The sequence below is a fragment of the Podarcis raffonei genome, chromosome 3 (assembly GCF_027172205.1).
Source record: "Podarcis raffonei isolate rPodRaf1 chromosome 3, rPodRaf1.pri, whole genome shotgun sequence".
Lineage (NCBI taxonomy): Eukaryota > Metazoa > Chordata > Lepidosauria > Squamata > Lacertidae > Podarcis > Podarcis raffonei.
In genome coordinates this window covers 2,837,066-2,860,478 of record NC_070604.1, presented here as the reverse complement: position 1 = coordinate 2,860,478, position 23,413 = coordinate 2,837,066, and the positions used below count along the sequence as shown (strand labels likewise).

At 44.2% G+C, this 23,413-nt stretch overlaps 1 protein-coding gene across 9 annotated transcripts in view; it reads right to left on the bottom strand.

Annotated features, from left to right (window-relative positions):
- Window positions 1–23,413, bottom strand: part of WDPCP (WD repeat containing planar cell polarity effector) — a 194,110-nt gene extending 170,697 nt beyond the window's left edge. For 7 of the 9 annotated variants that reach the window (XR_008329325.1, XM_053380318.1, XM_053380322.1 and 4 more), the window contains exon 1: window positions 18,916–18,999. The gene's annotated coding sequence lies outside the window, so the exon portion shown is untranslated. Of the gene's footprint in view, window positions 1–13,883; window positions 13,981–18,915; window positions 19,000–23,205 lie in introns of those variants that run through there. The other 2 variants (XM_053380319.1, XM_053380321.1) reach the window with 2 other exon arrangements.

Below are 23,413 nucleotides of genomic sequence, written 5' to 3'. Positions count from 1 at the left end.
GAGTCCCCCAAAATAGGGGGCAGGTCTTATACATGGGGGCGTCTAATGGACGGGTAAGTACGGGACTTCTAGAAAACAGTAGTTTCACACCCCTCTGCAAGGCATGCCAGTAGACTAGGCTTTTCTTGATTTATCTGAAAGATGTATAATCCCACCTTTAATTCCATCAATCCAATTTATAGCAGATTTTAACTTTTCAAATACAAAGCTGTTAAACTCTGTTTGTAGCGTAGCCAAGAGAGATGCCTGGGCAATGTGATGTTAAAGCATCTCTCCAGTTGTCTGGTGTTCCTCTTAGAACTACTACTGCCCTTGTAATAGCCCAGGGGTAGAGCTGCCATACGTCCAGGAAATCCCAGACATGTCCTCTTTTGGGGGGCCAACATGCCCATCCGGGGGGAATTTTATATTTTAAAAGAAATGTCCAGGGGGTGGGTTTGTTTGTTTATTGGGGGGGATTTGGCTTGGGCTTGGGCTCCTCAGGCACAGGCTGCTCTGCGTGCCGCGGCCCCTGCCAGCCCAAGCTGGGGAATGAGGCCCCGCGTACCTTCACATCTCTTTCCCCAGCTCGGGCTGGCAGTGGCTTCTTTTTTGCTCTTGAAGATATGGCAACTCTAATACTGCCCTCAAAACTGTGAAACAGAGGTTATGGGATGTTGCCCTCAGTGATTTACAATCTCACTCATATGTGACCTGTGGCTCATCTGCATTAGGAATTCAGTATCTGCAGGGTTTTCTGTCACCTCCCTACCTTAAGAATCTGACCGTGCCAAACTATCACTGTCCGTTTTTAAAGGTCAGATTAAATGTTTTTCAATCTGAAATGTTGAGTGGAAGAGTGGCTGGCATCCCATACCAAGATAGGCTGTGCCCATGTTCCCAGGATGTTGAATGTATGAAACACATTTTATTATAATCTAGTCGGTATAAACAGGTTAGACAGCATTTGTCAAACCAATATTAACAGAACAACCTGGAATTGCTGACTCCTTTTATGATAAGATTCTCCTTGAGGATAAGGCTGTAGCAAACTTTCTCTCGGAGGCAGCAAGAATCAGAAATCAGTATATACAGTGGTACCTCGGGTTACATACGCTTTAGGTTACATACGCTTCAGGTTACAGACTCCGCTAACCCAGAAATAGTACCTCAGGTTAAGAACTTGGCTTCAGGATGAGAAAAGAAATCGTGCTCCCGCGGCGCGGCAGCAGCAGGAGGCCCCAATGGCTAAAGTGATGCTTCAGGTTAAGAACAGTTTCAGCTTAAGAACGGACCTCTGGAACAAATTAAGTACTTAACCTGAGGTACCACTGTACAGGCTAAAGCTCCTCTATTGGCTAGCAAGGCGGCTCTTACGCCTTAACAGTGATATATACCATTGTTTATACTGTGTATTTTGAGTCTATGGACCACTATAAAGCTGTGTGTGCCACAATTCTTCTTTTTAAAAAGCATGCAGCGGTTGTTTGCTGCGTTCTGGCAGGTGAGTGATTTTCAGCATCCCTCCCCCCCTCCAAACAATCAAGTGGCCAATCGCCGCTTACAATCTCGGGCTCACGCCAAAAAAACATTTGCCCGTCCCCCCTCAGCACTACCTGTGTATAAGACAACCCCTAAATTTTGAACCTCATTTTTCGGTCAAAGAAGCTCGTCTTATACAGGGAAAAATACGGTAAGTATAAATCTAACCAGTAAAAGGTGGCATTGTGGAATCTTCTTGTCCATTTTCACAGTGGAGAATTGGCACTTAGAAGGGGCCTAATTGGTAACAACTCTTTTCAAACATGTAATTGAAAACAATTAGCCACTTGTGATCAAGTGAAGATGCTTGCCAGGATAGCACCTGATATCTCCACCATCTGGAGCTGCATGCCTGGGGATCCTTGGATCTTGACTGTTTTCACACACTAGCAACACATCCTGTAAAATTCTATCCTTTATAGGATGAAAGTGTTTCAAGGTAATATTTAGAACATCTCTTCTGGATATATTGCATTTTCCAACATTTAAAATGCAATTTTTTTGGATTCTTCCAGCAATGGAAGGTTTTCTTCTATTGCAGAATGGGTTCCACTGTAGTGGGGAGTTCTGCTGGAAGCAAAGAGGATGTGGTTTTCACTGAAACTTCCTCTAGCACCCAACACTGCCCCTGTCCCAGGGGGTTCCCCAGCCCTGCCAGACAGAATTATGGGGATAAAAGAGAGTGCTGGGGGAGGAGAAATAAGCAAACTATTGCCTTTCCCCTTCTGAATCAGAATTTTAGGAACCAAAAAGTTTTATTGAAAATCAAGACTTTCGAGCCATCTGTCCCCAAAACGGCTACTAGGCATTCCATTTTGGCTATTATAAACCCTGGCTGAAGAAGCCATTTGGCACCTAGCTTGTATATTTGAGTTTTTAATACTGATTATATCCCTTCCCCCACCCCCCACCCCAGGTTTTGAAAAAGAGAGATCCTCCCCACCCATCTCAGGAAGCATTGACATTGTAAATGAACAGTCCAGTTCTCAAGTATGTACAGTGGTACCTCAGGTTACAGACACTTCGGGTTACATACACTTCAGGTTACAGACTCCACTAACCCAGAATTAGTACCTCAGGTTAAGAACTTTGCTTCAGGATGAGAACAGAAATCATGCGGCGGTGGTGCAGCAGCAGGGGACCCCACTAGCTAAAGTCGTGCTTCAGGTTAAGAACAGTTTAAGGTTAAGAAAGGACCTCCAGAAGGAATTACCGTATTTTTTGCACCATAACACTCACTTTTTTCTTCCTAAAAAGTAAGGGGAAATGTCTGTGCGTGTTATAGAGGGAATGCCTACGGGTGGCATGCCTACGGATTTTCCTCCTCTAAAAACTACGTGCGTGTTATGGTCGGGTGCGTGTTATAGAGCGAAAAATACGGTAAGTTCTTAACCAGAGGTACCACTGTATAAATATCTACTTAAGTTAAAGGATTACTTAATTCCAAGTAACTTCCATCTTGCCCAGGAAGAGAAGAACGACTTTTCTTCATATATTTCTAAATTGTTAATGTAACAGAGAACCTGAGGCTTTTACTCCCATTCACAACACAGAAAATTAGCTCTCCAGGAAAATCCAAAGCATATGATAAGAAACTGGAGGCCATAGGAACAGAACTACCACAGGCACAGAATATGCAATTAGAGGATCCCTTTACATTTAAAATAGCAAGAAAACTGATATGATGGTATATGTGATGGAATGATCATTCCAGCACAAATGGAAAAACTACACAAAGATTTGTTATGCCTCTTAAGAGACATTAAAATATAGTGAAAAGTGAGTGTTCAAATCGAGCAAGAAAGATACTGCCAACAGCCATCTTTCAGGTGTTACCCTGTGTATTATAAAATGTTGAATGACATCAGATTACACATAATTAAATTTATATGGTGATGCAGCAAGAGAAGCTTCCACCATTCCTCAGTTGTGAGAGAAGTGTAAATGCCTCCCACCAAATAAATATTATTAAGTCAATAATGCCATCCAATGCACACTGAAATTACTGGAAACATTCCCACATTTTGAGGATAAAATATATATTTAATATTAACAACTGGATCTCGAGAGCACTCATCTGAGGGTTCTTACAGAACACAAACATGAAAAAGCTAATCCAACAAATATGCAACCTGTTACTGATTTTAGAAAATGGGTCACTAACCTTTGACCCTCTGGATTCTGCTGGAGTACAGCTCCCACTACCCATTACTACTGCCTGGGGCAGATGGAACAATATCTGTACAACAATATCTGGAGGACCACAGGTTAGTCACCCCAGATGTATTCAGAAGGAGAAAAGTACACGTTTTGGATTTCAACAGGTATATATTAAATTATATTATGCTGTTCTTCAGGAAAGTAGGTTCATTCATTACAGAAATGAAGAAAAAAAGGTTGGAGAGACTTTGAATAAATTGTAGACAGGGAAATATAAACATGAATTGGTATTGCCTGCAGCACAAAGAAATAACCCTTTAACACGAATGAACAAGCAAATCTTCTCCATGTAACTGATCATAAACAATAAGTTTGATTCTAACAAAATTCTGAAATGTAACCACAAACTCTGACACCTGTGCACATACCACTAAATAATCAGAGGCAGAACCCATGGCAGATCATGCAAATATAAAATAGCACCTTTCCTACTGCATAGGAAGGAGACCTGTACAACACACCACTCTCATTTCTCAGTTGATTCCCACAGTTGTTTTCATGCCAAACAAGGACCATAAGAAGGTCCAATACAGACAAGCCTAAAACCCAAACATGGATCATGCTTCTAACAAGGTTTTGCAAACAAATGATTAAATGAAGCCTAATTTGATATACAGTGGTGCCTCGCAAGACAAAAATAATCTGTTCCGCAAGTGTCTTCGTCTAGCGGTTTTTTCGTCTTGCGAAGCAACCCTATTAGCGGCTTAGCGGATTAGCGCTATTAGCGGTTTAGTGGTTTAGCGGCTATTAAAGGCTTAGCGGCTTAGAAAAAGGGGGGGGAGCGAAAAAAATCGCAAGACTCGCAAGACGTTTTCGTCTTGCGAAGCAAGCCCATAGGGAAATTTGTCTTGCGAAGCGCATCGAAAAACGGAAAACCCTTTCGTCTAGCGGGTTTTTCGTCTTGCGAGGCATTTGCCTTGCGGGGCACCACTGTAAGCTTTATTTTGCTTTAGTTCAGGCTTCCTCAAACTTGGCACTCCAAGATGTTTTTGGCCTACAACTCCCATGATCCCTAGCTAACAGGACCAGTGGTCAGGGATGGTGGGAATTGTAGTCTCAAAACATCTGGGGGGCCGAGTTTGGGGAAGCATGCTTTAGTTGGTTTAGCCCATCATCCTCTGAAGACTTTGTGGTAACTGTGGCCATGATCTTCAAGTATTTCTTCTAGGATTCAGGTGCCAATCAACTGACCAGTTGTTGTTGTTTATTATCTGACCAATCAAAAATCATCTAGAATTCTACTTTGTGAAGATGGCAGCCCAGTTTTCTTTATTTCTTATTGTAACATGAAATAATCAATGCTTTAAATTAGGAATCAACAACTGGAGCAATGACTATAGCAATGAGCCTGCCAGAAGTCTACCCTGGAGCATGGGAAAGGCCTGGTTCTTTACTATCTTCCTCTCCTCTAGCAAAACTAATTGCTGACTAGGGCTTTAAAAATTAAACACCTGGTCATTTGTCCTAGTATTTTTGACAGGTCAAATGTCCAACCCTAATTATTTCAAAGGCTTCTTCTGCTACATATAACATGTGAACATTCAATTAGCAAATAAACCTCCCACCTTCCAATTAGCATGTTGTGCTAATGTTTACTCAGATTTCAAACTGCCAAGAAAATGCAGCTGTTAAGAGCCATGGCCTTAACCCGTGTGCTGTTTGGGCAATATGGGATGGTGGCTAATTCAAGCTTCCCTACTGCCTTGGGGCTGGAAGTCTGTCAGCGGCATAGAGGTGGGCCCAAATTCCCTATTTGTCTGATCCCTAGAAAAGACACATTATGCTCACAGGCAGCCTTTTGCGCCAGCAAATGCCTCAGCTAATGGAAGAGAGCAGAAGTGATTGTTCCCAATTCCTCCTTCCTTGTATAGTCCCATCCATCTCTAAAAATCTGCTCCAGGGTGTTAGGCAACATGGAAGAGTGACATGAGGGGAATTACTGCTGGAGTAAATGACAGAAATCGTCTCCACTTCTTCTCTTTGCTCTTTGCAGAGGCCTCAGCATGATTGAAGACTCTCTCATGAGCAGAAGGCCTCCTTCTCTCTGCAGAAGGTAGCCATTGAAAACAGGGCCGGCCCACCCATGAGACAACAGCCTCAGGCGGCAGGATCCACTGGGAGCCCAATGTCAAACTTCCTTTCCCCCTTTGTTCCTGTTGTAGATCGTCCCTCACAATTCTACCCTGGTGAAGCAGGGTGCCATTTTAGGGTCTGCTTCAAGTGCCAAAATGTCTTAGGCTGGCCCTGAATGGATACAACCCTGTCTATTTTCTTAGATGACCCACTACTGGGCCTACTTCAAGTATTCATAAAAGACCAAACACACTGTGAGGAAAAAGGCACCTACACATCTGAGTTATTACTAACATATCTCAATCACTGTCAGCAAGAAAATGTTATTCAGTGTAATGACTTCTGACTAACTCTTTTAATCCTTCCCTTTACAAATGAAGCAGTCAATCTTCATGCTGTCAGCTAAAATATCTTTCAACATAGTAGAAGGTTCTCAAAACAATCCCTCAGAAGTTGTCCCAAGATCATTCGTTCTATGGTTAAAAAAAATAAGATTCCTTGAAGCACATCTCGTAAAGACTACTGAAGATGCCAATATGTTTAAAATATAAACTCACTTTGCCCACTTTTTGAAGTGAAAGCAACTGCATATCACTTGTACATTTTGCTGTTTGTCAGCCTAAAAACAAAAAAAGTTTGATCTTTCTCCCAAAGGCACACTTGACATCTGGTTTGAAGATCTCATTGAACTTTAGTATAGTTTAAACTATAGTTTAATGTGACGTGCTAACTACACCACTGAATGCCTTCTCAGAGACAAAACATTGCTTCAGAGAATCAGCAGCAGTAAAATGCCAAGAGAATGTCCTTCTCCCCCTCTTTCAAGATAATGGGACCCCTTTGATCACAGCAGGAAGAAAGAGAAGAAAGAGAACTAGAGGGGGGAAACTGAAGGTGAAAATCAAGTTCCATTGGGTCAGTAGGTCAATACCTAAAATGGAAAATGATTTCACTGCAAAGAAAGAGAAGCAATTACACTAAAAACATATGTTATACAATTAACTACATACAATTGCATGATAATTGCAAGGTTTCAGTTTAGTCAAGAACAGAACCAATAGAACGTATTTTACATATTTCTTTTTAGCACTGGGGTAACATTCAATTTTTATTGCTACAATTTTAATGCTGGGAAAATATTAAAGAACACTTTGAAGCAGCCTGAGCAATCATTAGAATATTGATAGATTTCAGTTTCTAACCCACCTGTCAGTTTAATCTATACCCTGGGGGTACCTTTATCCAGGGGTTGGAATCCTATAGAAAATCTTGAAGAACTTGTTAAGTAGCACAATTCAAACAGTTCCAGAGACACAACTCACAGTTCCAGATACACATCACCTGTGATTCTCTACAAAGCAATCTTTACAGATGGATGCAGGCCACACATCTGTCAATGACCTATAGAGTCATATAATTTCAAAGAATCAAAAGCGCACTAAATTCACTCTCAATTCTTCATTTGCAGTCTTGACTTGAATTCAAGTCAGCACTGAACTTAAAAGGCAGCCCTGCTTATAGAGCAGGCTTCCTCAAACTCAGCCCTCCAGATGTTTTGAGACTACAATTCCCATCATCCCTGACCACTGGTCCTGCTAGCTAGGGATCATGGGAGTTGTAGGCCGAAAACATCTGGAGGGCTGAGGTTGAAGAAGTCCGTTATAGAGGAACAATCAAGAGTACATTCTAAGCCTCTCAGTTGTTCCTTTGCAACCTACAGCTTTACCAACTCCACAGCTGGGATTGACAAAATCTTTTTTCTTGGATACCCACCCCTTTTCCCTTTTAATTTTTTTTAACATTTTTTCCAAAGTGTTTAAAGCTGAATGTGCGCAAGTTAAATGTGCGTATGTTGTGAGTTACCTGTAAGTGGCCAGGGTAACAGTGTAATCAGGCAAGGTAAGAGATGGGTGGAGCAGCAAGCAGATGGCACCACCTGGGACCTATGAAGATCTCCTGGAACTGCTGAGCTTAAAAAGTCCAGAGGAAGCAGTCAGGAAGGAGAGTTTTGTGGAGAGCAGAGATATAGACTGTAGTTCTCTGCTAGCTGGGAGGTAAGGCATCCCAGACCCCCTCAGCCCTCAGCTAGGGAAGTGAACGCTGTGCCACACTTCTCCACTGAGAGGCGTGCAGTTGCACTCCTCTCAAGGGAGAAGTTTAAAGGACTCCCCCCCCTTTACCACCGCCTGGTCCATCTTTGTGGGGGGGGGGGAAGCACACATCGTGGTACATCAGGATGTCATGATACTTAGCTGCCGATATACCATGATGTCCCCTTCATGGATCACTGCCTTGCCGTGGCGAAGGGGCTTGAAGAACTCAGAGAAGCTATGAACTATGCCGAGCAGGGCACACAAGATGAATAGGTCATAGTGGAGAGTTTTGACCAAACGTGATCCACCTGAGAGAAGGGCAATGACAGGCCTAGATAGCATCCTGAGAAGTAGAGACGTCACCTTGACAACAAAGGTCCGTATAGTTAAAGCCATGGTTTTCCCAGTAGTGATGTATGGAAGTGAGAGCTGGACCATAAAGAAGGCTGATCGCCGAAGAATTGATGCTTTTGAATTATGGTGCTGGAGAAGACTCTTGAGAGTCCCACGGACTGCAAGAAGATTAAACGCATCCATTCTTAAGGAAATCAGCCCTGAGTGCTCACTGGAAGGACAGATCGTGAAGCTGAGGCTCCAGTACTTTGGCCACCTCATGAGAAGAGAAGACTCCCTGGAGAAGACCCTGATGCTGGGAAAGATGGAGGGCACAAGGAGAAGGGGGCAACAGAGGACGAGATGGTTGGATAGTGTTTTCGAGGTTACCAGCATGAGTTTGACCAAACTGCAGAGGTAGTGGAGGACAGAGGTGCCTGGCGTGCTCTGGTCCATGGGGTCACGAAGGGTCGGACACGACTAAACGACTAAACAACAACATACCATGATGTTGAAAACCAGCTATCACCCAGCCCTAGTCTGCTTTTTAGTGCACCTAAAATCCTTTGCTTATTAGGAGCCACCCCACATTTTGTTCAAAAAATTGCTTTGCAGAGGTAACTACCATAGAGTTATCAAAAATTTCAAAAGTAGGGTGTCCGTGGCTTGCCTTGTGAAAAATAAGGGGTCCTCAGTAATTAGCTAATTGAGAACCACTGTAGTAGAGGAACTGTATGGTGCCCACAAGGAACCACAATTAATCAGGTAGCCTTTTTGGGCCTCATTGTTATTGATCCCCGACGTCACACAGCTCCCGCAAAAGGAATCTTGGAACTACTGGATCTTGCTCAACCAGTCCATGATGGAGAAAAAGTTATTTTGATGGTGTACTACATCACCTATTAAAACCCCAATAACATTTGAATGTTCATCTTTAAAGAATGATTTACAGCTTAATCCTATCCATGTATACTTAAGCATAAGCCACAGTAAAGTTACATCCACAGCATGCATTTAGATCACCCCTATACCACTTTAACAGTCATTGGTTCCTGCAAGGAATCCCGAGAACTGCAGTTTGTAATGGCTGTTGAGAGGAGACCACTCACAAAGCTACCCTCAGCATTCTTAACAACTACATTTCCTAGGAATCTCTGGGAGACACCATGACTGCTAAAGTGGTATAAAGGTAAAGGTAAAGGGACCCCTGACCGTTAGGTCCAGTCGTGGCCGAGTCTGGGGCTGCAGTGCTCATCTCGCTTTACTGGCCGAGGGAGCCGGCATACAGCTTCCGGGTCATGTGGCCAGCATGACTAATCCACTTCTGGTGAACCAGAGCAGCTCACAGAAACACCGTTTACCTTCCCGCCGGAGCGGTACCTATTTATCTACGTGCACTTTGATGTGCTTTTGAACTGCTAGGTTGGCAGGAGCAGGGATCGAGCAACGGGAGCTCACCCTGTGGTGGGGATTCGAACCGCCGACCTTCTGATCGGCAAGCCCAAGAGGCTCAGTGGTTTAACCCACAGCGCCACCCGCGTCCCCTAAAATGGTATAGGGGTGATTTAAATGTATGCTATGGGTGTGATCCAAGTCTGATGAGATTTTAATTCCAAGTTTAAGTGTATAGGATTGCAGTCTTAGAAACAAGCTTCTCTCCATCTCTTGCCTGACTAACTTAACTGTTGGAAGTAGAAAGCATATATGGCCAAATAAGCAACTTCGCATGTGGCTGGTTGAGAGAAGAGTGTCAAAGTCCGGGGCAGGGGAAAACCTGACCCAATGCATGCAGCCACTATATCTCTGAAGTTGAGAGGACACAGAGCTAGTCTTTTGCTGGACACTTATTGTGGGCAAGGGACGCGGGTGGCGCTGTGGGTAAAACCTCAGCGCCTAGGACTTGCTGATCGCATGGTCGGTGGTTCGAATCCCCGCGGCGGGGTGCGCTCCTGTCGTTCGGTCCCAGCGCCTGCCAACCTAGCAGTTCGAAAGCACCCCCGGGTGCAAGTAGATAAATAGGGACCGCTTATCAGCGGGAAGGTAAACAGCGTTCCGTGTGCTGCGCTGGCTCGCCAGATGCATCTTGTCACGCTGGCCACGTGACCCGGAAGTGTCTGAGGACAGCGCTGGCTCCCGGCCTATAGAGTGAGATGAGTGCACAACCCTAGAGTCTGGCAAGACTGGCCCGTACGGGCAGGGGTACCTTTACCTTTACCTTTAAAGAATAAAACATTCATGCATGATTAGGATCATTAAAAAATGACACAATATTGCTATTGGAAATGCTAATTCTTTATAACTTTTAGAATTACAAATTCAATGACTCATAAGTCAATACATATGTGTAAAAACATCTGGGACATTTAACAAAAGTTAATAGGAATGGAAACACAACTGGAACTGGCCAGAATAAAATGGCTGACTGATTTTCCTTGAAAATTCACTTCTGCAATCAGGACAATGGAAGTGAAACAGACTTTCTCCTTTGCCTATGCAACTGCTGTTCCTGCACCTGAAAGACAACAGGATTTCCCCATTGAGTGCGGACACAGTCTTGGCTCCAAGCCTAGTTCTGTAGTTCAAGTAACCGGCACGCATTTTCTGTCTTGCTTCTCTTCCGTAGCTAAAAGACAGCGGTCACATTTCACTCTCAAATCTCCTTACCAGTGTGTATGTGGAGGTTTTAGGACTGACAACTCACAGTATTATTGAAACACAACATGATTGGGCCTGGGCTTTTTAAAAATTTATTTTTTACTGCGTTTGGCAGTATGAAAAAGGCATAACATTCATTCTCACCTCTGCAAGCAGAGACCCATTCTTGGGAACTATTTTTAATACAGCACCAAGCGTGACCAGTGGCACTTTATTGTTTTCATGTCCTCTTTGCAGAAATTTCCTTTGAAGGGAAGAAAGTTAATGTATTTGGGTGTGTTCACGTTACTGCCTTAGAGCACAGTGAGGTTCTTTCCCCCTGGTGCGCTTTCTCCTCCAGGCAGTTCAAATCAGCACGCTTTAATTCACTACTGTTTGTGTTCACACCTTGGCTGGAGACAAATTAGGAATGGCTTCAGGACTCCAGTCAGTGTGAAGTTGGCTTGAGAAACTATGCATCAAACAGTAGCAGTTTACAACTAAGTACAGGCTGCATATGCATTTTGGGTAACGTCATTATTATTAGTTACGAGTGAGATGAGCGCACAACCCTAGAGTCTGGCAAGACCAGCCCGTACGGGCAGGGGTACCCTTACCCTTACCCTATTGTGGGCAGGTTCATACAGGAGGATGTAATTTAAGGGTTTAAAGAATGAAAGAACTTTCTTTTATGTATAGGTAACATCTATTTTTTAGTAACATTTTACTTTCTATACAACATATTTTTGTTAACCGATGGGTGGTGTATTTTCTTTTAAATTTTGTGATGTAATATTTAAATTCAATAAAAAATATATATAAGCAAAATATACCGTATTTTTCGCTCTATAAGACGCACTTTTCCCCTCCAAAAAAGTAATGGGAAATGTGTGTGCATCTTATGGAGCGAATGCAGCTGCGCAGCTATCGCTGAAGCCAGAAGAGCAAGAGGGATCGGTGCAAAAAATACGGTATATATCAGCCCAACAAGGTGAACTGAGTCTGAGCAATCGACATAAAGCTAGTATTCTGTTTTTCCTTTGGGTTGTTCAGAACTCTATAGCACTGCATTTCAGAGGTAGTTCTACTATGCATAGTATGATGATCTTATCAGAATGTTACCAATGTATGAATGACTGTGATCAAACTTATTCTCACCAGGATCTGATAAAGAGGTCCCTTTGTGTTCCACTCACTTTCATGTATGTTAGTAGGTAAAGCAAAGGTTTCACCAAAATTAGCATACTATCACATCAACCTGTTTTATTCCACTTGGTGCATGTGAAACTATTCCATCCAATGCAGTGGAGGCTGGTTCACATGGTCTACATGGTTTCACCAAACTCTCAAAGCCACCCTCTTTCTTGTCCTACAGACACCCCTATCGTTCCACATTAATTTAGAGGGACTCCTGGGGATATTTCTATCAGCTTGTCACACAGTCTCAAAGCACGTTCCTGGTAACTGGTCAGACAGGAGGCTTTCCTACTCTGAGCAACACAGAGAGAATGAGAGCATCCAGCCAACCAACCACTCCTTGGAGGTTTTTAAGCAGAGGTTGAATGGCCATCTGTCATGTATGATCTAGCTGAGATTCTTGCATTGCAGGGGAGCTGGACTAGATGGCCCTCAGGTTCTCTTCCAACTCTATAATTCTATAGAGAAGCTGAAGACAAGATTCCTGTTGTTAAAAAAATTATATCGTATTGGTGTTACTGGGGGTTTAGCCTGGTTTATAAAAGAAATGCACATTTTTTGCAATAAAAATATTTAAAAATCTTTTGTTTTGTTAAAATTTATTCATTCTATTTTTTCTATTTTGGCCTGGTGTAGAAAAGAAAATTAACAAACAATCAAATAACTGGTGTTGATATCTATGCTACTGATTACTTCTACAGCTTTATTTTTAGACAAAATGTGCTAATTTAAACATTACTGGTACAGTAGTACTATAACACAACGGTTGTAACAATACGTTAAAAGTAAGTAAAAATTTGTCAGTTTAAGAGTTAGACCCATATATCGTGATATATTAAAATATTGTGATGTTTAGCTGGTGATATGTTGAAAATTAGATATCGCCCAGCCTTACCTGGGATACTAAAGTTTAGACAATCTTTAATGAAATGCAATATTCATTTCCCCCCTGCAGTAAATTTCTGGTGACAAAATTAAAACTATGCCTCATTTCGGAAATGCTAAAAAGAAACTAGATTATACTAGTTCTTATAAGCTGCAACTGCTTATGATGCTTGAAGAGCATTTTGCTTTAGGTATTTGAAACTTAATACTACTTAAATATTCTCTGCTGGATATTGTTACAGTGGAATTCCAAGTATTTCCTGCAGTTTGAGTTCAAGATTACTTGACTGGTGCTGAGAAGTACCAAAAAAAAGGTATCTAAATGGGCACAGTTGTTTTGTGTCCCATTTCCTACTTTAACAGAATGAACTGCTAGTTTGAATCAATGAATTTAGACACCAAGTAGATTTACTGTAGTTTTAACTGTTTCACGTGTCTTATGTTCCTTACCTATAAGATGTTTACTGTACAGGTCAACCCTCATTCCCTTCTAGGTAGACTGAAAATTGCAGCAATCATTTTAATAACATTACTAAGTGCAATCCTTTGCAACTTTACTAAAAAGTAAACACAAAAGTTTATAGAGCTTACACCAAGAACGGTGTTTCTCAACCTTTTTCCAACTGTGGCCCCCTTCCGACCTGGTTTCCTGCCTGTGGCCTCTCCTGTCCTACAGGTAGAAAGGTAGCTATTTAAATGTTTAATTTGTAAATAGAACATTTTTTTTATTAAAACTCATTTGTCACAGATACGGCCCCTGGGGACCCCCAGGATATTTCAAGGTGGCCTCAGGTGAAAATTGTGTAAATGGGGGGCCACGGCACAAGACTGTGTAAACTGTGTCTGGAACTATGTAAAACTTGCTAAATCCTCAGAAATATCACACCTGTGGCCTGAGCCACAGTAAAAAAAAAAACAGAACCCAACCTTATGTGTGATATAATTTCTGACTGTTGTAGAGGGGATGTCCTTCTCCACACCAAAATGAAAACCCTTAAAAGAGATGTTTCTTCTTGGTTCTGGGTCTCTCTTGCCTCCTTGCTGGGGGGGGACGGGACTCTGCTGCAACAGAGAAATAAAGATCTGCCTTGCTTTCGCTGCATCCTGCCTCCATCCATTCATCTCTGACCGATCATGGACTTCGGGGACTCAGTCCCTTGGGGGGTGGGGCAGCAAAAGCAAACCACCCCTATTTTTCTTTATCAAAACAAAACATTTAAATAGCTACCTTTCTACCGGTAGGACAGGAGGGGCCACAGGAAGGAAACAAGGTTGGAAGGGGGACACGGTCAGAAAAGGTTGAGAAACACTGTGCTAGAGTGGCAATTATGTAAATTTCCACAGAAAGTCATCCTGCTAAAACAACTCATTTCCTTGTTTCCATTCTTGCAGTTGCCTCCCTCCAATCTCACTTCACTGCATATTGGGCCTCTCAATTTAGCCTGGTCTGTGTCACTGGAATGCTTTTTGCAGCTGATGAAAGTTCACTATGCAAATCCCAGGAAATTATGCCGGATAAAGTTATTTAACATGCACCACAGCATCATGGAATTATCCAGTCTTCTGCTATTCTTTCATTTCTCAAAACACAGTAGGAAGGCCATTTTAAAAGTAACTTCATAATAAAGTAGAATAATTCGCCTACAAAGCTTACTGATTTCAAGGACAAAACACAAATTTTCATCAGAAATACAGTGAAAGCAAAGCAGGCTTCCTAGTAAGGGGGGAAACAATTGCAAAACTTTCAAGAATACACACACACAAAAACACCCTCCATTGTCATACAACAACATTTGCATTTCTTCAGCTTTCCAGTCATTATGCAAACTGTACCCCACAACTCAATAGGCAGTTTATTTGTGCATAGGAATTGTGTATACTTGGCAAATAGGAAGGACTTTCCCTTTATAACCTGAACTGTGTATGTCTAACTGAAAATACATACTCACAAGACTGACTTGTCATATATACATCCACTTCCAAGAGCCCTGTACTTCTTTCCCTGCCCTCGTTATCATCAGACAGAGTTGGGTCCTAGCTGTTTTGCCCCTTTGCCTGAATATGCAATTGAAGCAAGTTACCAGGTTTCTTAATGCCCAAGCAAATTCGTCCCTCCCAGGAGGGACCCAGCTAGTACATGCCGGCCCAGTGCTGGCCAAAAAAGCCTGCCTCCTGCACTGCTTTTTTGGACAGCATTGGGCCCTTTGGAGCTGACTTACCCACATGGCCAAGCAGTCGATGGGCAGTGGTAGCTTCTCTAGGATTGGCAGGGGCTCGACAACATCATGCACGATGGCGGCGGCTACATGGGGCCTGGCCACTCCCTCCCTGACGGGGTGCAAGTGTCATGGCCCAGTGAGAGGACTCTGGAGACAGGCGCCTCCTTCCAGGCCCAGCCCAGGTCCAGCGCAACATTTCTGGCTCCCGCTTCACTTCCACAGCCACTCCACTCTGGGAAACCCCCAGGAGCCCAGTCAGAGCTCCTTCCCCGCTTCTGCCCTGAGGGGTTTCCCTCTAGTTAGCAAAGCCCCCTGCAGGCATTGCAGCCTCAGCCTTTCTGTTTATTATCTGGCAACATGAAAGGATTCTTCTTTTCAACAATAAGAGGGAGTCTGTTGTGTAAAGCAAACCACTATTGGGAATGTTTTTCGTAGGGCTGTTACCTACAGGCCAAATCAGGGTATTCTGCTAGTCTGGAGGGTGCCTGGGAGGGGGGCCAGGAGGGACTAGGAGGCAGTGACTGGGGCACCCTGCAGCCCCAGTGCCACCCTGGGCACCCCACACCCCTTCCTGCACTACTGCTTAAGAGATCCTTTTGTGATTACTGTAATGTGTGTAGGTTCATACAAGAACAGTGTCTTTCAGATACCAAGGTCCCAAATCATGTAGGCTTTAAATCACCATCTTGTACTGAGAGCGCCAACACTGGAAGCCAACACAGCCAGTGTCATACTTGCATAATAAGGCTCCCATCAGACCCTCGCCACTGCTTTTTCCAGATGGCTTTCAAGGGCAGCTCATTGCAGTAATCTAATCTAGAAATGACCAAAACATACTTCGAGAGAAGCAGTGCCCATGCAAAACAAATTTGGTCTAAGTAGGCATAGTTAGTGGGATCAGGTTGTCAAGCCCTGTAATTAAAGTCTCTAAACTCCTTCTAGCACAACATTTTAAGATACTAAAGTGCCATCTGATCCTCAGTTAAGTATTGTAACTGTCAGAACCATTCAGATTAGAAGATACTTTAAAAAGTAAACGAGTTGCCTCGTCTGACACTTGCATCCTCGTCTTAAACAATGAACAAATTCCGTGGAAATTGGTAAGGATAGTATACAGCAGTGTTTCCCAACAGGGGGGAATATGGCCCCCCAGGGGCCCCTGGGATATTCCAAGGGGAGCACAGCTATAAATTGCATAAATGGGGGGGCCACAGCACAAGGCAAGGAGACCACAGAAGGAAGTGAGAACAGAAGAAAAAAAATCTTTTTTTAAAAAAAATAATTCTGGGTCTAGCGCTCCTTTTTGCCACATGCATTTTTCTTGGAGCAGTCCTGGTTTGTTTCCAGCAGGAGAGGACAATCGCTGGGGCTCCCGATCCTGAACACCCAGGTCAGGTAAGTGCGGTGGTGGAGTGGCAATGGGTTGGGCGAGCAAGAGCTGTTTGTTGCTGCCGCTAGTGCTGGGTCCAATGGCAGTCTGGGCCTAACTCTGCAAGGAGCATAGTGCAATCCACCCCAGCGCCTAGCTAAGTGTCTACTTAGAAGAAAGCCACAGTCAGTTCAGTGGGCCTTACTCCCAGGTAAGGGTGTGTGAGGCTATAGCAGTGGTTTTCAACCAGTGTGCCGGGGCACCCTGGAGTACCTTCAGTGATGGTCAGGGGTGCCGCAGGCAACACTGGCCTCAGTCCCTCTTTCCTTCCCCTTTGATGTCCTATCGCATCTGTCTCCCAAAGGCTTGTTTGTTTCAGCAGCCCTGCCTACAAACTCCACAAGTGGTACCTCTGGGGCTGACCAGGGGGTGCTGGTTGCCAGGAGCAGAGGCGGCCTGGGAGTAAGCAAGCAAGTTAGTGAGGGAGCCCAGCCAGCCAGTCTACCTGCCCTTGCTGGTGGGAATGGACAGATAAGTGGCAGGCTGGGTGGGCAGGCAGGCAGGCACTGCGCTGGCCTTTCTTGTGCTTGCTGTGTGTAATGCCTCCCTGGGAGCCAAGTGTCTGGTGCTGAAGGGAAGCCTTTCTGCCATGCATGCCCGGCAGCACCCAAGGTAAGGTGCTGGCCTCACATTTGGCCAGTCTCTGTTGGGCTACTAAGGCTGGGGACATCCTCTTCCCAGGCCCCTGTGGAGCAGTGTGAGGAGGCACCTCTTTGGGGCAGCTCAGAGATCAAGGGCAGTGGCAGCTGCTGCCTGGAGGACTCCCAAGGAGAGGAAGAAAAGAGAGGAGGCTGAGGGAACTCTCCACAAGGGAGGGTCTTCGAAAAGGGGCGAGAAGCTGCCAGCTCTGCAGGCAAGGGGGGACATAACTGGGCTCCTGAGCCCCACAGGGGTGCCGCAGAAAGAATGTAGTTGGCCAAGGGAGCCGTGGACTCAAAAAGGTTGAAAACCTGTGGACTATAGAGTTTTATCTAGGCAGCCAAGGCTCCTCCGAATAAGATCTTTTTGAACCAAGTCAGTGAGGACCATTTGCTTTTTAAAATTCTCCCAAATATACAGAACTTTCTGTGTGCCTTTTGGACTGTATCTGTAGGTTTCTCCCTCTTGGGACAAATAAGTATTGTTTACTTTTTATAATACATGGAAGATGGATCCCCTTGGGAGGTTGTGGACTCTCCTTCCTTGAAAGCTTCTAAGCAGAGCTTGGATGGCCATCTGTCATGGATGCTTTAGCTGAGTTTCCTACATTGCAGGGGCTGCACTAGAATGATGATTCTATGTTTTTCTGCTTCAACAATATTTCATTATGTTCCTATCATTTTATATAATTGTATTTTGTAAAAATTATAAATAAAACATTCTATTTACAAACAAACATTTAAATAGCTACTTTTTTACTGGTGGGATGGGGGAGTATGGGCATAGCCAGGATTTTTGAAGGGGAAATGCTTTTGTTGGGGGGCAGAACCTCAGATTTGTATTGATTTTTATTTTTACTTATTGCCCCCCGCCCCATTGTCTATGGGGGGGGGTGTGCACAGGAAGGAAACAAGGTCGGAAGGGAGCCACGGTCGGGAAAAGGTTGGGAAATACAGGATTGGGTGTGAGAAGGAGACTGAAACTTTGTCACATCTGTAAATTCTAGTGAAATTTTCAAAACATAATAATTTATATTAAATCATATGAATCACCATAAACTATTATTGCCTTTGAGACTACAAAACTAAGCTTGGTCACCTTCATACCAATTTCCAGAGAGGCAGCTGTGTTAGTTTGAAGTCCTGCAGCAGTTTAAACACCAAAACGTGATATAAGCTTTCATGCAATGCATCTTACAATGTTGCCACTAGTCTGTAAAAGCTTATGCTGCAGGATAAAATGTGCTGCAGGACTTTTTGCTGCTTTTGCTTCATTCCTTCAATAAAAATGCATGTAACCCCAAAGACCTGTTCACAAGGGTGTGAGTGCATTTATTTCCACGAAACACAGCTCTGGGTGCCGATATTGAGGAGAGGAGTCACAAGCGACGCGCAGTAAATAAACCGAAAGGCAGCAGGCAGGAGTATCAGAAAACTACCGCTGTAATCAGGGTAATAGGATAAAAAGGGTAAAGGAAAGCAAAATCCGGCTACGCGAGGAACTCGGGACTAGCCCCGGCCCGCCGCCTCTTCTTGCCCTCGCAGGTCCTCAGATGGGGGCTCCTCTCCCCGCCCGCCCCTAAAAACATAACAAGCGAGGGAAAAAGAGCAGAGCAAAGAAGGCGAGTTTCTTTGGGTGCTCCGAAATGCACAATGTCTCCCGCAGCGCTCACCATTCGAGGAGGAGGAGGAGGAGGAGGAAGGCAAAGGCAAGGCGGCGGCGGCGACCCCTTCTCTTCCACCCGGCGCGCGCTTTCTCGGCGTCACTTGGCAACCGGCGAAGCAGAGGCTCCCCGGCCAGGAAAGCAAATGGACCCGCCCGCGGCTGCCTGGGATTCATTGGCGCGCGCGCAGAGACAGGAAACGCTGCAAGTCCTCACGGGCTCCGTCTTTTTCATAGAATCATAGAGTTGGAAGAAACCACAAGGGCCATCGAGTCCAACCCCCTGCCAAGCAGGAAACACCATCAGAGCACTCCTGACATATGGTTGTCAAGCCTCTGCTTAAAGACCTCCAAAGAAGGAGACTCCACCACACTCCTTGGCAGCAAATCCCACTGTCGAACAGCTCTTACTGTCAGGAAGTTCTTCCTAATGTTTAGGTGGAATCTTCTTTCTTGTAGTTTGGATCCATTGCTCCGTGTCCGCTTCTCTGGAGCAGCAGAAAACAACCTTTCTCCCTCCTCTATGTGACATCCTTTTCTATATTTGAACATGGCTATCATATCACCCCTTAACCTCCTCTTCTCCAGGCTAAACATGCCCAGCTCCCTTAGCCGTTCCTCATAAGGCATCGTTTCCAGGCCTTTGACCATTTTGGTTGCCCTCCTCTGGACACGTTCCAGTTTGTCAGTGTCCTTCTTGAACTGTGGTGCCCAGAACTGGACACAGTACTCCAGGTGAGGTCTGACCAGAGCAGAATACAGTGGCACTTTTTCAGTTGGCACCATGGGCGGAGCCAGAGGGGCATCCGCCCCCCAGTCAAGATAATAAATGAAAACAACTAACTGACCAAGATAACTAGGAGCCCCCCCCCCATAAATCCTGGCTACACCCATGGCTGGCACTGCGGTCTAAGTTGGTCCTGATTTGTATCACTCTAATTCGAGACTTCGAGTGTACAGGGCATCTGCATTTAACAGCTTGTTTTCCTCTCCAAAGAGAGAAATGGGAAAAATCAGGATAGTAGCATAGTTATGTTTGGACACCAGCACGTCCTCCCGCCCCCAGGCCCCCAAAAGTAGAAACAGACAGGAATTTCATGCTAAGTTTTATTTCGTGAGAAACAATATTTTCAAAAGTGCAACTTGCCAGTCTGCAAACCACTCCAGTGTTATTTCACATTAAAGGAAATGAATAAGATCTCCTTAGAAGTATCTTAAACTTATTTGAGAAAGGGCTGTAATGTCAGCGACTTACATATCATACATTTAAATCACATGGCTTCCTCCAAAGAATCCTGGGAACTATTCGTTTTATCTCCCAAAGCTACAATTCTCAGCACCCTCAACAAACTTCAATTCTGAGGGGAATCATGTGCTTTAAATGTAGGTGAGTATGCAGACTCAGCCGTACAGCATCTGCATTGCTTGCAGAAGATTCTAAATTCAGTTCCTGGCATCTCTAGTCAGTGTTGGGAAAGACACTGGATAGTTGCTGTCAGCCAGCATAGACAAGGACAATACTGAGCAAAATGAACCAAGAGACCACATAACACCGGTCTTGAAAGACCTACATTGGCTCCCAGTATGTTTCCAAGTACAATTCAAGGAGTTGGTGTTGACCTTCAAAGTCCTAAACGGCCTCGGCCCAGTATACCTGAAGGAGCGTCTCCACCCCATCGTTTTGCCCGGATGCTGAGGTCCAGCACCGAAGGCCTTCTGGCGGTTCCCTCATTGAGAGAAGCAAAGCTATAGGGAACCAGGCAGAGGGCCTTTTCGGTAGTGGCGCCCGCCCTGTGGAATGCCCTCCCATCAGATGTCAAAGAGATAAACAACTACCTGACATTCAGAAGATATCTGAAGGCAGCCCTGTTCAGGGAAGTTTTTAATGCATGACATTTTAGTGTATTTTTGGGTTTTGTTGGAAGCCGCCCAGAGTGGCTGGGGATACCCAGCCAGATGGGCGGGGTACAAATAATAAATTATTATTATTAAAGGTCTGACAAAATCCCCATCAAAGGCTCCTGAACAAACTTAGATGTCTGCTATCAGTGGGTGGATCATCTTAAGAGTTGGTAACTGATTAAAGTACAGGAAGCATGGAATAGAAATAAATGGACAGTTCTCGCAGTGAATGAATGGAAGTTGTCTCCCCTCACCCCTGTGCGCACAGGATCTGTTTTCGGTCTTCATGGATGATCTGAAATTAATGGTGAGTAGTCAGGTGGCCAAGTGTCTGCATAATTAATTATTAAGGGTAGCAAACATAAAAAAGCAATTGGGAAGAACTCCAAACTGGGCTATTAATGTGGCAGAATGTAAGATTGAAAGAGTTCCTGGAAATTTCAGTCTCCTTCAAGAGTCACAGGAGCTGCGCAGCAGAAGCTTTTATGAGAAGGTCAAGCTGTCTGTTTCCAATGCTTTTTCACTTCAAAATCATAGTCCTAGCCAGCCATAGTCATGATAAAGTTCAAGACCAAAAATTCTCTTCCTTTTTTCCCTTCTGCTTCATTTCAACAAGTACCGGAAGTGGACGGGCACAATGTCAATAAATAATTCCATGTATTATTCCAAATTAGAAATCTTTGTTTGACTTCCCATGCTCTGAGGTCGGGGGATAGCAATCATCTCACATTTGTGCTGCGTCTCCAAGTTAGTCCAGGTGATTCCCATAAATCAACCCAATGTTAATCTTTTGTTCATTTTTCTCAGCCTCTGAATTTGTCTTGCAAGCGAGTTAAATCAAACAATATGTTTCTGTGTGGGTGTTTATTTTCTTCCATGTCTTTCATTTTTACTTCTTCGTGCCTGTAATTATCAACTGCGACACATCCCAAAATGGAAGAAATCTGACTTTCTGTCAATTGTACCAGGCATATTTCCAAACCTCTTCATTTTATCTCTGTCCAGATCAGTTAAGCCCATACTTTGGCTAGAAGCCTCAATTCCCATCTTCCATTCTTAATGATCAATTAGAATTAATTGCAGCTTCCTAAATCTTTTCCACAAAGTTAATAATAAGGTCAAAATGAGCCTTAAATATTAGAATATTCTCCAATCCCGCTTGCATGCATAATCAATCGGTAGTCAGTCCCTTCCAGGGAGATTTGCCAAGTAAAATAGCAAATACGAAGTATATCAAAAAGAAGCAAAAAAGACTCACCCCCTTTTGTTCCAACATACCAGTTCCATTGTGATGATAACCCCTCTTCCACTCAAATCCTTTAGCTCCTCAGTGGCTGAATCAATTAGCAGAGTAGTTTATCTCCCCTCACTCAGAGCATGCCCATTAATTAAGTCCAAATTTTAATTTTAAAAAACAGGAGTTCTTGCTTTGGAGAGTTGCCAAAGAGACGCACGATGCTTTCCACCCAGCGTCCCCAGCCCCCTCATGCCTTCTGGATTGGGGGCAGGTGTTGGGCGATCTGTGGGTGAAATTCCCTCCCCTTTGGTCCTGCCAGGGTTGGGAGGATGATTACTCCCATTTCATCCTCAAAATATTCTGTGCTAAACGACTCTGATGAAATGAGCAGCCTCTGCCATGGCAAGCCAAACTGGAACAAAGTATCTTTATAATAGAATCATAGAATTGTAGAGTTGGAAGGGACCCGGAGGGCCATCTAGTCCTGTAATGCAGGAATCTCAGCTAGATCATACATGACAGATTGCAACCCAACCTCTGCTTAAAACCTCCAAGAAGAGTCTGCCACCTCACCAAAGATAGATTTTTTGTGCTGTTAATAACTGGTTTTTTTTTGCAGCCCCCACTGTTAACATTAACTGTTACTGTCTGTCCTTTTTGGCATTTAGTTTGCTATGGACGTCACTGTTTATAATTTCCACACTCCCCACCTGGAATTCAGAGGAACAATTCATTAATAATAATAATAATAATAATAATAATAATAATAATAATAATAATAATAATAATAATAATAATTTTTATTTATACCCCGCCCTCCCCAGCCAAGACCGGGCTCGTATATCTGAGGGGAATGTACTGTCGTCCATAAAACTTCATCCTGGTTTTTGAGTTTCTCCCTCTTCGTTTTTTTCAGTTTTCCGTCTGAAAATTGTTTGAAAGCTGTTACTTAAAATCCGCGCTGCCAGCTAAAATCCATGAACTTCAAGCAAAACTCCCGGGCGCCTCAAATCCCGCGCCTTGAGAGCCCTTCAGGCCCCTTCTGCGCATGCGCCACAACTGCCGAGCTCCTTTCCTCTGGCGAGAAGCGCGTGACTTCTACGTCAAGGCAAAAGCCTTTCCTCTCCAGCCGAGTCTTCCCTCCTCCCGCTCTCCGCCCACCTCTTCCCTCAGCGGACGTACGACTGAGGGCAAAAGCCGGCTCCGGTGCGTCCTGGGCCTTGTAGTTCTCCTGGGCCGCAACCTTGATTCCGCACCACATACCGTCCCGGGGCTACGGACTACAACTTCCAGGTGGCAAAGCGAGAGGCGGAGACGAGAGTGGGGCGTGGCTCTTTCGGAGCTCCGCCTTCTCTGCTGTATCCGCCGA